The following is a 14364-nucleotide window of genomic DNA, read 5'->3' as shown; positions in this document are numbered from 1 at the left end:
CCATCATCATCTCCTCCACCTCTAGACAGACTCCAGTGCTTTATAAGGTGTTTTGACATGACATGGAAGAGGAGCTGAATTACTGTTAGCCATATTTTCACCCTCTCATGTAATAAATGTTTGCTTACAACCTGAGTGTCTAAACAAACAAAACTTGGGTTTTGGTGCAGCTTCAGGAGTGCAACTCTATAAATTTAAGTCCTTAATTGAAAGCCACTGTTTTCTTTGGCCATATTTTGACATGATTCTGGCAAACAGCTCTGGTTTTTCTGTTCTAAGCCTGTTTTTTTCAAGTGGGGTTTGAGCTTTTTCTTTTGTTAGCCCTGATAGCTGACTAAGAGACAAGCATGTCAAATGCCACCACATATGTATATGGGTGTGAAGAATCCTGAATTCTGGTCATGGGCAAGCAAGTTCTGATCAAGCATAATAATATAATAATAATATAATATAAGCCATGGTAACACTATTTTTACTAATCTCTCTCAGTGTTTTGCAACTGCCTGACCATATCCCATACAGAAAAATCATCACGACCTTGTGTGTACTGGCCAGCTCATCAAGCATTGATTCAATAACTCACCAAGGTAAGCAGCAAAACAGTTCAGGTAAGCACATCTCTCTCCACTCTGCATTGAGTATGAGTGTGCCTTTGATGCTGTGTATTCCAGAACTTCCTGGTTTGTGACTGGCTCTTTTGCTCCCAAGGCACATCTTACTTGTGCTACAAAGACTATATATTAGTTTGGATAATTGCTATGCACAGAAGGCAAAAGAAACTGGTTTGGTATTGGGTTGGGTTGGTTTGGGTTTTTTTTTGTTTTTTGGGTTTTTTTGTCCATTAAAATGTGTGAATTTTCATTGAGGAAAAAAATAATTAAAAAAAGGTCTCAAACTGAAAATAAAAATGATATTCCTGGAAAAAGACAAAAGATTTCAAGAGAAATAAACACTTTTTACTCTCATGTTCATTTGATCAAAAATCTGATCTTCTATTTTTAAAAGTTTCATCTCACTATTTTTCACTTTTTAACCAAAAACAAAAAAGCAAAGAATTCCATTAAGCAGCGTGTGAGGAATTCTGCTGGATATCCCAAAGATCCACGTGCTTCATCATTCTCTCATGACAATGTATCAGCAGCAATGAAACAAAAGGTTAAGTAGAGCTGCATGGTGCTAAAGCCCAAACTTGTATCTGGGAGGACAAATGCCATTGTAACCATCACTCATTGAAACAACTCTCCATTGCTACCAGTAGAGAGAGACTTGTGCCCAAAAAGCACTCGGTGATGCCTGGATTCAACTGTTCCTCCTGCAGAGAGGCACGGATTCTGGTGCTGCTTCTTGTTGGAATCTTGTGTCAGGGTTGCAGGTATTGTAAACAATTTTATTTTCATTTAAGGTATGGAATAGGATTCTAAAGTAAAAGGAAATTTCTTTAGTATTTTGTATTCTTTGAAATTGAGATGGAGAGGGATCAGTCAATTTCCTTCCTTCCATCCGCTCCCCTGTGATTTCTAATACTCAAATCACAGCACTATTACTGTTACCCAGGAGCACAGTAGACATAGCAAAATAATCTCCTCTACAGCAAAACTACAAAGCTTTCTTTACAAATGAAACAAGCTAGAAAAGTTCTGACAAAAATTCTTCTGGTAAGAATTTCCCAGTTCAGACAAATGGGAACATTTTGCTGCAGCACTGGGATTTTCCTGGTTCTTCTGGATGCCAGGCAGCCTGTGTGTTGCTTGCTGGCGGGGCTGCAGCAGTTCAATGGTGCAGACCTGGAGCAGGTCAGGCGAGAAGAGCTTCCTAGGGCAGTACCCTTCTCATCCTGGCTCCAGAGATCTCAGCACTCACAGGAGCGATGCTTTGAGGAAGCCTGGGAGATGACCTGCTCCCACACTGACACTCTACTGCCTTTCATAGATAATTATGAAATGCTTGGCTTTTGTTCCAAACTGGAACAAACCCAGATTTCGAAATATCAAAATCCTATGTGAAAGTCAGTTCTCTGCAGAGCTGAAACTATGACCACATCCTTCCCGTATGTAGCACCTGCATGAGATGTCAGTGCTGAAAATGTGGCAATGCAGATGAGGTTGTATTCAGCACTCTGGGAGATCAATGGTTTTAAAACGGTGTGCTCCTTTACCTATTAGAAATACAGGCCTTCTGGATCTGAATAGCCTCTGAATTCCCTGATGCTATCAAAATAAATAAGGAAGGTATTAAATATTTGGTGACATTCAGTGTTATAACCTGGAATTTTCTTGCATTTAAGGTTTAAGATGTGCTTTGTTACAAAGATTAATATGCATTTATTTCTCAATGCCTTCAGAAAATAATGATCATGTGTGAAATACATAGAGAGAAGGGGATTTTTGACATCTTCAATATATGAATTTCTAACAAGAGATTCTTATCTCTCCTTATAAGAAGTGACTTGTTGTAAGTATCCTGTCAGCAAGGTAATAAACTATTACTACTACATTCTTTTAATATATTCTCATGGTAGGCTTTCATTTATCATCCTCCAGTGGGCAATGTGAATTGAATTGCTAATGCATAATTTAATTGATATGAATTCAATCCATATTTCTCAATGCTCAGGTCAGCTTAAGCCATTTGTACTGCTGTTCCCATGGAACTGAAACTATATCTTTTATACAGCCTTTAGTTTGATCCTGCAGATGGCTGCTATTACACAAAAAGCTCCCAATAATCTTCCTACAATCTGCTTGTTGAATTGTAGGTAGAGGAAGCAAGCAGAAATACTGTGATTCTCATCAATGTGATAATGAACTCTACACTTCCGTAAGCTCATATGTGCAAGTACCTTAAAGCAGAAGCAGCCTGCAATTAAGCAGTATTGATGTTCTAAGAAAGAAGACACATCCCTTATCTTTTTAGTTACTGTCTGTGGGAAGCTGGGACAGAATATGGTGTAGACAGTGCAGTGACGGCTTTGGTTGGTGGCCGCTGTGGAGGTGACTGTGCTGAGGCTGGTTACAGTCCCTGAGGGACTGATTGCACTTCAACTCATGCAACTGCAAAGTCGCTAAAATGATACACAAAGTATCAGCACATCAAGGAAAATATCTTTATAGAATAATTGTGGGTTTGGTTTTTTTAATCATTTGATTAAATGTTAAAGAAAAGCCTTGCAATTCAATTCAACAGAAGAAGAACAGATCAATGATGCTACAGGAGAAAACACAACAAGAATTAAACTGCTGTAATTAATAGTTTCAAATGTTATCATTTGAGCTTCAGTTTGTATGTAAGTGCTTTTGTTCCTGACTTTACCTGGTCTGATTGAAGAGTGCCACACCTTAGATCTTCCTGATTCATTAACAGGACCTTTGTTACTTAGCACAGTATCTTTGTACTTCTCTGACGTCTCACATGCAGCACTGAATGCTAGCTTATCTGCACATGTGAAAGAACTTAGGAGATTCCTACCAGGGCAATATGAGAAATCAAGCAAATTTATTTTGCTTATTCAACAAAGCTACCATACATACCACTTTTCATAGCATTTGCTAGTTGGAGATGTACTTTGCTGTATGTTACTAATTTTCTGTATGTATCTAAACAATAGCAACAGCTTTATTACACTCCACTGCTCCTCAGCTGGGGGTATTCAGAAATGTTCTGGTTCCCAGAATCATTTCCTACCATGGTGGCGTTAATAATGTCTATTCAGAGCCCGTAGTTGCTTCCTTCCTATCTTAAATAAAGTATGTATGATACAGTTAAAAATAGGCATTGTTGGAAGATGGCAGACAGGCAAATATCCTCTCCTTTATCACATTGCCTCCCTTCAAGGAGATTCTGCAGTACAGGTACAATTACAATTCTGCTTCTGAACATAACTTTTGGCTGGAATACATATTCTTTTACCACGTTTCAAAGCTGCAAACCAGGGTATAAGTACAGAAGTGGCTTTTAGATACCTGAGAAGTAAAGTTAAGTACACTCTGGTCAATCAGTGACTCTTTTTATTGAGCCTAAAGAATGCGAGGCAGTAACACTTCTAAAACATATGGAAAGCATGCATTCCGGATGGGAAGGAAGCTGGAATACTTAGATATACTCTGAAGGAATATGAAGATAGAGTTTATTATGGAAAGATCGGAATCCTGATAGATTAAAATCCTGAATATACTGGATTGTGATACACTATTTGAAACCCACTCTCACAAATCCCATTGGAAAAAACCTTTGTGGAAGTATGCTGAACACATGCAAAATTTGTTTTTCTAGGGTGATAAACAGCAGCATTGTTATGAAGTTATTTTCACGTTTCCTTGTTACATGACTAAGTTTTAATGACTTTTTTTCCTTTGAATGAGGCTTTCATATTTCTTAAGCTGTTTGAGAACCTCCCACTCCTCCAGTCCTCAGAGCTCTGCAGCCAGCCTTTCTCAGAGGACATTCCAGTTTTGTCACTGCACAGCTGCACTTGGCAGCAAGCCCTCCACACGAGGCGTTTGCCAAAGAGGCGCTCGGACCCCCCAGACGCTCTCCTGAAACAATGGCCAATAATACGACATCTGTATAACTGCTAAATATCTTTTTTTTGCCTTAGAAAGAATTTGTTTACTTCAGTTATAAAAGGTGTTATATCTTTGACGTCACTGGGTTTATGCTCAAAGTGTTCTGTGGAAACTACCTCATTGCTTTATATTTCACAGGCTGATGGATAGCATAAGCTTAATACACTGAGCTGCTGATAAATAAAATCCACTGCATTCTTTTTGTTGTGGGCCTGCTCTTTGGTCAGGGAGTCATCTCCTTGGAACTCTTTACTTTCTAAATTTTTAAAGTACTTATCATAAAGATCAGCCATGAAAAGAAACAGAAGGATAAAAACTAATGAATTTGGAAGGTATTTCTTTCCTTTTCCTTACATACTGAAATTAACATTAGTCTTTTCATGTGTCTGGTAGTCAAGCATTTGATTTCAGACAGAGGAAGGCAGAAAGCTGTGTACTTCTTTAGTCCTATTCTAAACTTTAAAATCCCCCATTTTGTATGGATACTAGGAAGAATTTGATGTCAATTCCATAAAATCATAATGAATAAATAAATACATAAGTAAATAAGAAATTATGTTTGACTAAGCTGTATTAGACCACAGAGGCCTTGAGTGTTTCACACATCTCCTCTCCATAATTTTTCTCATCCTCTAGGCTGGTAGTGTTTTGAACCATAGCACTAGGAATTCTCCCTCCACAAAGGAAAACTGCAATTTAGAAGTAGTGTCAATTAAATGTTATGAAAATACTTAAGGATGTTTCAACATAGTGTGAGTTTAACTTTCTATTTTAAAACAATCATTTTGTTTTAAACTAAATGTAGCGCTGGTTAAACATGTCCAAAATAACTCAGAAATCCTTTCTGTGTGTAGCAGGAACAGCACATTGCAATAGCAGTGTAAACTTGCCTCCTACCACTATTGTGTTTAGGGGTATATCTAGTCCTAACTGAGCAAAGTCTCTCCATGTACTTTCTATGAGGATTTGCTTAAATCCCACATAAAACTTTGCTGAGAGTAAATTAGTCTATGCCCATTTGCACCTCATTTCAGCTGTTTATCTCTCCTGTATGGATTTTCTCCTTATTATGTATTGTAGAATAGAAATTAATTTCTTTAAGGCAAAACTCCAATTATTTTTTTTCAGGAATAGAGCAATTTTTGTTGTTCCCTTTATTGTTTTATTGTGATTATGTATTTAAAAAAATTATGTGAGTATTCAAACACTCAAACTACAAGCAATTGCATTATGTTTTTAGTCACTTTTTCAGCAGCCTTTTTCTTCATTTCTAAGCTTGAACCCAAGCAAAGAATTTGCAGTGGTAGGCATAGAGGAAATGCTAAGTCACAGCTTCAAACAGTGATTAAGCACCTGGTGGGAAGGCAGGGATAACCCAGGGGAGCTCAGTTGCATGCAGTGCACCTGAGTAACTGGAAAGGCTGGAGCCAGGATCCTCCTCATTTAAGACTTCACTTAAGGGTTGGTAGTGGAGGTAAGTGTGTTTTACTGGTGGTTTTTGTGCACCTGAGGCCTTCTGGAGGTAAGCAGATTCTTTCTTTTGTCTCTGTGTCCATAGCTGTTGTATTTGAGCAAGTTCTCACTTGTTACAGCCTAATGCTTTGCTATTCTGCTGTCAGTGCTGCACTTTCCATCGTGTTACAGTAGGTTTTTCATTGCTGTAGGGCAAGTAGATGAAAAGATATTTTTTTTCTTTTTATGTGTTGTCTTCTTGCTTGGAAACATTAAGCGCAATTTACCAAACTGTAAGGATGACTCTTTCAATACTGATTGTAAATTATGGGATGCATTTCTAAATCTGATGAGTTCCTGAAATGTGACTGTACTCTTTTATATAAAGTTTTTCTTAGACTTGGATCTCAAAAGATATACTCCAGTACTACTCTGCACACATCACTTTTGTCTTCCCTAGACAATGTTTCAACATGCTGTAGTATTAAGATCAAAAAATGTGGCATGAGGGAAGTTATTAATCCTATTTCCTTTGCTAAAGTTATAAGGACTATAAGTTTATTCCCTAAATGTCTCCAAAATGGCATCTCAAGAGTCAATCAAAATGGGCAAATATATTATATGAAAAAATAAAAAGACAAACAATTACAAGACAGATATCTCCAAAACAAAGTTTAGTTCAGTTAGAACAGGATGACTCAACCTTTCCTGCTAGAAACTTAGCTATGCCTTCACTGGGGAATAGGAGAACACGGAATGTACTTTTATATTAACTTCTCTAATGTAGGATTTTTTTTCCTTATGCAATTGATTTTGTTTGTCAGGCACAGCTTCACAACCTGTGATGAAACATTCAAACATTACCTATTCATTGACTCATCTAGATGGGAATCCACTGGCCTACTAGTGAAATGACATACTACAGCTGTGCTGATGTCTTTGTTCTTACTTGGACTCCAAAGTACAGCACATGTTTACAAGGATTTATCTTGTGATGATTTTTTATTATTATTTATGTCAACAAAGACATTGAATGGAACAGTACTCTAAATCTCAGCAGACTGGAGAGTTATGTGAAGTGTTGTAATGTGTTTCTCACAGAAACCAACACATGACTAATAGTATAATTTTCTATATATTCCAAATGAACATCATCTTGAAAGAGTCTCTTAAGAATGTGCAGATGGTTTCTTTTATGTGTTAAAAATCCATAAAATTCCATACATGAGAATTTACAAATATCAGAGGAAAAATAGAAGATTTTTTACCATGGTTTAGCTAGGCTGAGTCTGTAGGGACCTCTGACGGAAACCTCAGTGACTGGCAGAACCATTTGTTACTACGTTGTTATCAGTAAATGATAGCTAAAGTTGCAAAACAGTTACTCAAGTTGTAACAGGAAGAACTAGTAGCTCTGTTTGGTGAGAGAAATTGGTGATTTAATATTGTCAGTGATTCTGGTTGGTTGTTGCTTTTTTGTTTTGTTTTGTTTTTTAATGGCAACAACAGCAATTTATTAATAAAATCCACAGGGATCTCATGACTAACAGAAAGCAATGGGCCCTCAGCTTTCCCAGACAAGCCCTACAAGTTATAAATAAATAGATGCAAGTTGAACTGCTGTAGCCTACATTGAAATGCCTAAACAAGTGGTCTGGGATAAAGTTCAAGAAATTGAATAAGTTGACAAAAATAATTTGTATTAATAAGTCAGTGGATGGCTGAATATCCAGGAGGGGAAAAAGAAAATTGAAATGTGTAGGCAGTGTGGGGATGGATTAGGAGAGGCATCTTCAACAGAATGTATTAATGCCTTTGTAATCAGGACTGGTAGAAAAAATGGGAAAAAATGATATAATGAAAAAAAAGTTTACAGTTCTCATCTGCCTTGTTTGGGGAAAATAAGATGACTGGAAGAAAATTGCACTTTTTCTTGAATTTAGTGAAGAAAAGGTAAAGGTTTTTTTTCTTTTTTCCCCCTGGAATTTTAACCAGGATAAGCCTCAGTCAGGAACAAAGAGCCACACAGTATGAAGAATAAAATGGGAACTGAGACTGGAAATTTAAAAGCTTCTGAATCTCAAAGGAGTGAATTTGTGAAACAACCAATGGGAACATAAGGAGAATAAACATGATGTGGTTGCCTGCACCTCTCTTACATGGATTTGCTGAACTTAATGATAAGGTTAATGTGAAAAGTGTGAGTGTAAACAAGGTGAGATAAAGAGGAGTATGACTATAGGATCTGTATTTTCTCTGCTAGGAAAAGGCAAGGTGATTAAGATAAAGAATGAGAAAGCATCAGGCTTAAATAGCTCAAAGCACAGGGTAGAGACCAACAACAAGGGGGAAATGGAGCAAATGGGCTCGGTTTGGAGATGGGCAGCAGAGGAGGTCTGTGAGTGTCCAAGTGTCAGCTGCTGGAAATGTCAAAAGAATATCTTTACACCATGACAACTGGAAAACAAACTGGGCAGTGTGGTGGAGGTGCTGCTGTGCAGGCCTGCTCAGGCAGCTGTTTTGTTAAGCATAATTTTCTTCTACATGACTGATTCTTATTTTTCCAAGTTGAGGAAAAAAGAATTTGATATGTTTTCTTGAGAATTTATCTGATGACAATGTATTTACGGAACTTCTCACGAAAATCATCACATAAATATTTGATTCTGATTGTGATTTCAGCAAGTTTATTTCCAAGAGCTTGATTTATTGATAAAATTCCATGTACTGGTCTCCAAACAAAACAGCAAAGACTGAGAATATGAAAGAGGCAAAGTTATTGGGTTTTACTTTAACATATTATTTTCAGCTACTGCTTTTTATTTTAAGGATATAAATCACAGAAACTAAGTGAAGATGGAGAGCATCCTTTCACTTGTAATAATTTGCATTTCAATATTAACTTCTTTTGCCTTCCTCTCCCAGATCCTGACAAATTCCTTGCTGCAGTTTTTAGATGATAAGTCCTGCAAAGCAAGGCAAACATCTGAACGCTGCTGAATTAAAAGATTGAAGTAATATAAGACTATTCAGGTTAACAGAAATGTAAAATACCGGTTATAATCTGACTTAATTACGTGACTAGCGACTTTCTGTCAGTGCAGTAAGTTTCTGATTTACAAAGGAGGCCTAGATTCGTTGGAATATTAGTAAATTTTTTTCCATGGTCAAGTTTTTAGAGAATGAACTTCTGGCCATAAGGAGTCATACAAGGAAAGGAACTGGTTCCACTGTCCATCACTGCAGAGCAGACTATTCTCTGCTTGAGAGTTGAGCTCAGAATTTACTTGCTGCTAAGCCTGGTGAAAATAAGTGGAAATTCTATTAAGTCTCTTGCTTTCCACTTCTTTTGGATTGGGATCTCATTACTTTAAAGTACTGTTACTGAAATGCGTCCTTACTACTTGAGATTAGTAATAATTCTAGTGGTAGCTGAAAGTAATTTTAGGTGTGTGAACTGGTGCAGCTGAGATTATAAATTGGCACTGCAGATGTCCTTTTCAATTCATGAAAGCCCGTGGAAGTTTTATCTGGCTGAGGACTTAGTGCCCAGTGTGTCAGGGCCTCATCCTGGCTTTACTCATATGCACATTTTGTGAATTCTTTTTATGAGTTGTCATAGAGCATGTTTGAATACCTTTTTCTTTCTTGAGGATGGAAGAAACCTTTCAAACCCTGTTAGTAGGCCATGCATTTTCCAACTACTTCATGGTGTCTAACTTTAATTTAAAAAAAAAATAAAATTAATGTGGTAATTAAGCATGAAGTCAGAACTGATCAGCTTTAGATTTCTTAGTCCTGCCATAAAGGAAGCAGTCAGATCCAGTCAATATAAGAGATGAGAAGCCCTTATTTACTCTTCTGCTATATCCCAAAGGAAAAATAAGGTCAGGGAAAGGACATTAAGCTGTACAATATTTGGAAAGTGAGCTCTGTACGACGTAAATTGAATATACAATTCAAGTACAAGCTTGGTAAAGGAATCCTCACTGTGTATATGAAATGTTTCCCTGATGAATAGTCAATGGCTCTGGTTTGTGTTTGAATTCCTCCCTCTGCACTCATGCATTTAGGAAACCAGGTTGGAAAAGATTCATTTCTGTCATTACCAGTTTTACTGGAAAAAACAGGAATGCTTCCACTGTGAAGAAATTCTTTATGAAAGGGGCACTGAAGCAGTGGTGCCAGGTGGGGAAGACATCTTTAGTGTTTGTCATAGCTTCCATAGAAAGTCTGGCTGAAAAGGTCAGGGATGCTCTGAAGAGGCATGGAATTTTGTTTTTCCAAAGTGCACCACCTGCTTACCATGGTAAATTACACTTAAGTATAAGAAGTGTGCAAATGGCAGTAGCTTGTCCCTTAAGCCTAGGCCTTCACCCACAAACAGCTGGTACGTTTGACCTGGAAACATCCATACTCATTATTCCTGCCTTGACAAACCCTGCTTTCAAGCTGAGAAAACGAGCACAGCATGGCCTTGACTGTGGTCTAACTGCACCACCCTGCGTGGCATGTCTGGCCCATGCTACCAACCTATTTTTAAAAAGGAGCAGTGTGTCATCTGAAGAAACTGTTTTCGGCTTCTGTTGCTAGAACTTAAGGATTGCTTTTATCCTTCCTAGCCAAAGAAAAGGAGGTGAAGATACTAAGAAAGGTATCTAAACATATCCATTAACTGATGAATGTACTCTCTTTGTTGCTTGTAAGACAATAGATGACTTCTGTTGATAGAATAAATACTTGAGTAAATGGATGGTTTAGCTAGAAATTGTTTTTGTGGGAAGCTGTAGCTGTGGTTGTGGCATTAAACAAATTCTTTGAAAACATAGAAAAGATTAATCATTGGCATCTAGAGAGGAAAAAAATGTTAGTGATGTTTATTGAAGGCATCGTTAAATGCCATGGCTTATTATAAAACATGAAAGAAAATAAGCCTCAACAAACCACAGCAGAAGGAAGAAATTTTTTTCTTATATTAGAAATTTTTGGAAGAGCTGAGTTTCTGCTTTATGTGAACAAGTATGTCCTACTCCATATTTAACCTTTCAGGGGAATGAAGGAAGGTACTGCAAGAGTTCATTAAATAGGCACCACCAAAACAGTATATAATGTTTTGATGAAAGACAGGAGAAGGAAAGAAGGCAGAGAATGTGCCCCCTTCATGTCATCTGTAGCACAGTCATGAAGAACAGCAGATCTTTTCTGCAGTGCGTGCTGATTTGTAAAGTAAAAACAAATAAGACAGGCTGAAGTATCATTCAGCTCTTTTGGATTTCCATGTAATGCCAAATTTAAGAAATGTTGCTTCTGAACTCAGCTATAAAAGGTATTGTGTGTATTTCAGCTCTTCCAAGTACAGCATGTGAATGGGATCATCAGCTAATCCAGATCTACTGAGAATATTTGACCCAGTATTTTAAAGGTATGTATCTATTTATTAATCCTCCAAAACAGTGTTTTAGTATTTCTTATTTTAATAATTATCTCCACTGAGTAAAGAAGTCACTGGGTGTTACATAAAAGTCAGCTTAATATTGAAACCAGACGGACGTAGGTAGATGTTCTTCATAGATGCTGTTTACCATTCATTTGTAGTGATTTATACCTTAATTTCCAAGAATAAAGGAGAAATGTATGAAAAGTCAAGACTAAACTTTCTTGGTTTCCCTTTATCCATGCTATCCTACTCATATTTTGCAGCTTTTGAGCAGATAGAAGGAAAAAGTTTGATTAAATTTCAGATTTAGGCAACCCTGACAATTTCAAGAGTAAGATCTCATATAAAAGCATATGTTTTGTAGTTTATTATTTCTCATAGCATTGTGCCTAACCAGTGGTTAAAGGCCATACCTATTTTATAAATCTGTGTTGCAGGCCTTTTTGTTTTTGTCTTTTACTACATGAGAAGAAGCAGCCAAATTTATAAAAGGCCTATACCAAATGACTATTCCATGCCTCTGTCTAAGATCATCAGGATTACCAGTGCATCCCAAACATTCCTAAACAATGAAAGATTTTACTGTCCTACCCAAATTATTTTATTTCTGGTATAAAAACTTCTGGAGCTCCTGGACTCCTCTTTGTTTATTGTCAATACACCTGGGCTGTGCTGGGAGAGTGTAAGTTGAATGGGCATGTAGCCAAAGCAGCCCCAAAGAAACTCTTGTGCAATCACAGTCAGAACATGGGTCGATGCATCAGTGTTCTGTTTTTCCTTTGGCCTGCTCCTTAGTGGCTTTGTCTATTTAATGTAGCCAATAATTAGCGATACTTAGCATTGATATTTTGCATTGACCAGGAGCAACTAATGGAGGAGAAAGAGAAGTTGCTTTATGCAAGTTCATGCCAGTGCAGGCACATGCAGAGAACTCCTTCTATTTACAGATTGTAAGCAGATGGCTAGATTTGCAATAGCAAATCCTCATAACTTGCCATCGTAAGAAAATGTTAAAGGAAGCAGCAATTCTTGTATCTGTTTGACTTCATTCAGTAGGACTATATATTGAACTTACTGAACTTTACAATAATGTTTGCCTGTTTATCAAGAAAGAACAGAGGTAGTGATGACATAGTTTATGGCTTGCTTTTGTTTCTGATAGAGCTAGTGTGTTCCCTTACAATTGCCATACACTTCCTGCAAAATAGTATTTGATATATTTTGTTTTCAAATCATTACCTTTCAATCTTTTTTTCCTATGCTAAAAGTGAAGCTCATTAAAAAAAAATAAAAAAATAAAAAAATCATGAAAAGTGTTTAATAAGGGTTTGTCCCATTATTTGGTAGAAGATGATGACAGAGGCAGCACTCTACTTCAAAGACATATCAGGCTTTTTAATAACATGCCAGTGGTAATCTTTCTCTGAGTTTCCAAACCAGAAAATGAAAAACACGTGAGGCCATTCTACTATGAAAGAATGGTGTGTTAACTCTTCTTCACCATTCTGTTAACAAATGATGAGCTGCATAAATCCCTACCAATGGAGAGAGAGAAGGCAAAGGTGATTATCCTTTTTATCAGAAATACCAGTTCCCCAGTGCATCCTGATGGTCTGTCAGACTAGGCAAAAACAAAGAAGCATTTGATTCTGTGCTTCAGTTAGGGAGGTTTCTGTTGCTCGTGGCCTGCTGTCCTACTGTACCAGAAAAAACCCAGTGTAATTAGAAATGCTGGTTAGAAACATCTGGGGAAAGTAAGATGTGAAATACATACTTTCATTCCCCAAGTAACAGACAACTTCTGCAAACCAACGGCTGTGCAGAAATTGGTGCTATAACAGTTCTATTTTGAAATAAATGAATCTTTAAAGCAAATAATCCTTATAGTCAATACATATACACGTATATGTTTACATATATTGTGTTTTACTGTGATGCTGCAGACCAAAAGCTTTTTGCAATCTTTGATCCTCAAATGGATTTTTTATTTATGTTTGCACACATAAACGCCTTTTGAGTAATCTGTAAAATATCTGGCTCCCAGTTGAGGTATGAAGAGCTGGCAGGGTACCAGAGCAGTTAAAATAAAGCTATTATTTAGGTATCTGGGTATGCATAGGAGTTTTAACCCTAGGTCAGATGTGAGATGAGTTTGTACAAGCAAAGAATGCTATATACTGTTTCCACAGGGAAGGGGTGGGGGGACAGCCTTTAAAATGTGATTTATCTCATTTTTAGCTATGTTGTGCTGTGTTGTACATACACAGAAATGAGTGCACACAGAAAATGCTTGCTTCTGCACACATATCTATTTATGTATGAAGGAAGTAAAGGTGTGTGGGATTTCTGTGAGAACACTTAAACTCTGAACATGTTTTTAATTTTAAAAAAATCTGAGGGTAATTTTGATTCAGAAAACAACAAAACCCTTCAGAAAACCTGGTTTGGACCAGTAACTTGCCCAGTTCTCACTGTGTCTTTGCTGTACTTATACACGCCATTAGTACGATTTAAACTAATAGAACTAATATCTTTTGCTTTTAGGCTAGAGCACTCACCACCTGCAAGCCCTGACGAAGGACACTCGAAACTTATTTATAATTCTTCGGGCACATTAGGCTGGACAGTCCATTCACAGATGGCCTTGAAGTCTTACATCTTCTCTTGGTAAAGTAATCTGTCCATTCACAAATATAAACATTTGTTCAAGTCAAAGGTAGAAATTTATTTTTTTTCATTATCTGTCCAATTAAATTCCCATTCTGAATACACTGTGAATTTTTCTCAGAAGCACTTTTTATCATTCTAGTTTGGCATCCCTCATGACTCTAAGAAATGGTTATTCATCATGACTTTCATTACATTCGAGCATATTAGATTTATTTCAGAAGTAGATATCCACTGTGCAGGGAG

The 14364-nt window shown here is 37.1% G+C and overlaps 1 long non-coding RNA gene across 3 annotated transcripts; it reads left to right on the top strand.

The window, feature by feature from the left end:
- The first annotated feature begins 593 nt into the window (after positions 1-593).
- LOC107314923 lies at positions 594-14166 on the top strand. 3 transcript variants are annotated; one of them, XR_004307417.1, is made up of 4 exons: positions 594-1372; positions 2342-2451; positions 11359-11436; positions 13996-14166. It is a non-coding gene; the product is annotated as an uncharacterized LOC107314923 (long non-coding RNA). The 3 variants fall into 3 exon arrangements; XR_004307418.1 differs by lacking the exons at positions 594-1372; positions 2342-2451 and adding an exon at positions 2460-8229; XR_004307416.1 differs by lacking the exons at positions 594-1372; positions 2342-2451 and having other exon boundaries at positions 2460-11436.
- The last annotated feature ends 198 nt before the right edge of the window (positions 14167-14364 follow it).

This window comes from Coturnix japonica, chromosome 5, assembly GCF_001577835.2.
Source record: "Coturnix japonica isolate 7356 chromosome 5, Coturnix japonica 2.1, whole genome shotgun sequence".
Taxonomy (NCBI): Eukaryota; Metazoa; Chordata; class Aves; order Galliformes; family Phasianidae; genus Coturnix; species Coturnix japonica.
Note: the sequence above shows the minus strand (reverse complement) of the source record. Positions and strands in the feature narration are given on the sequence as shown.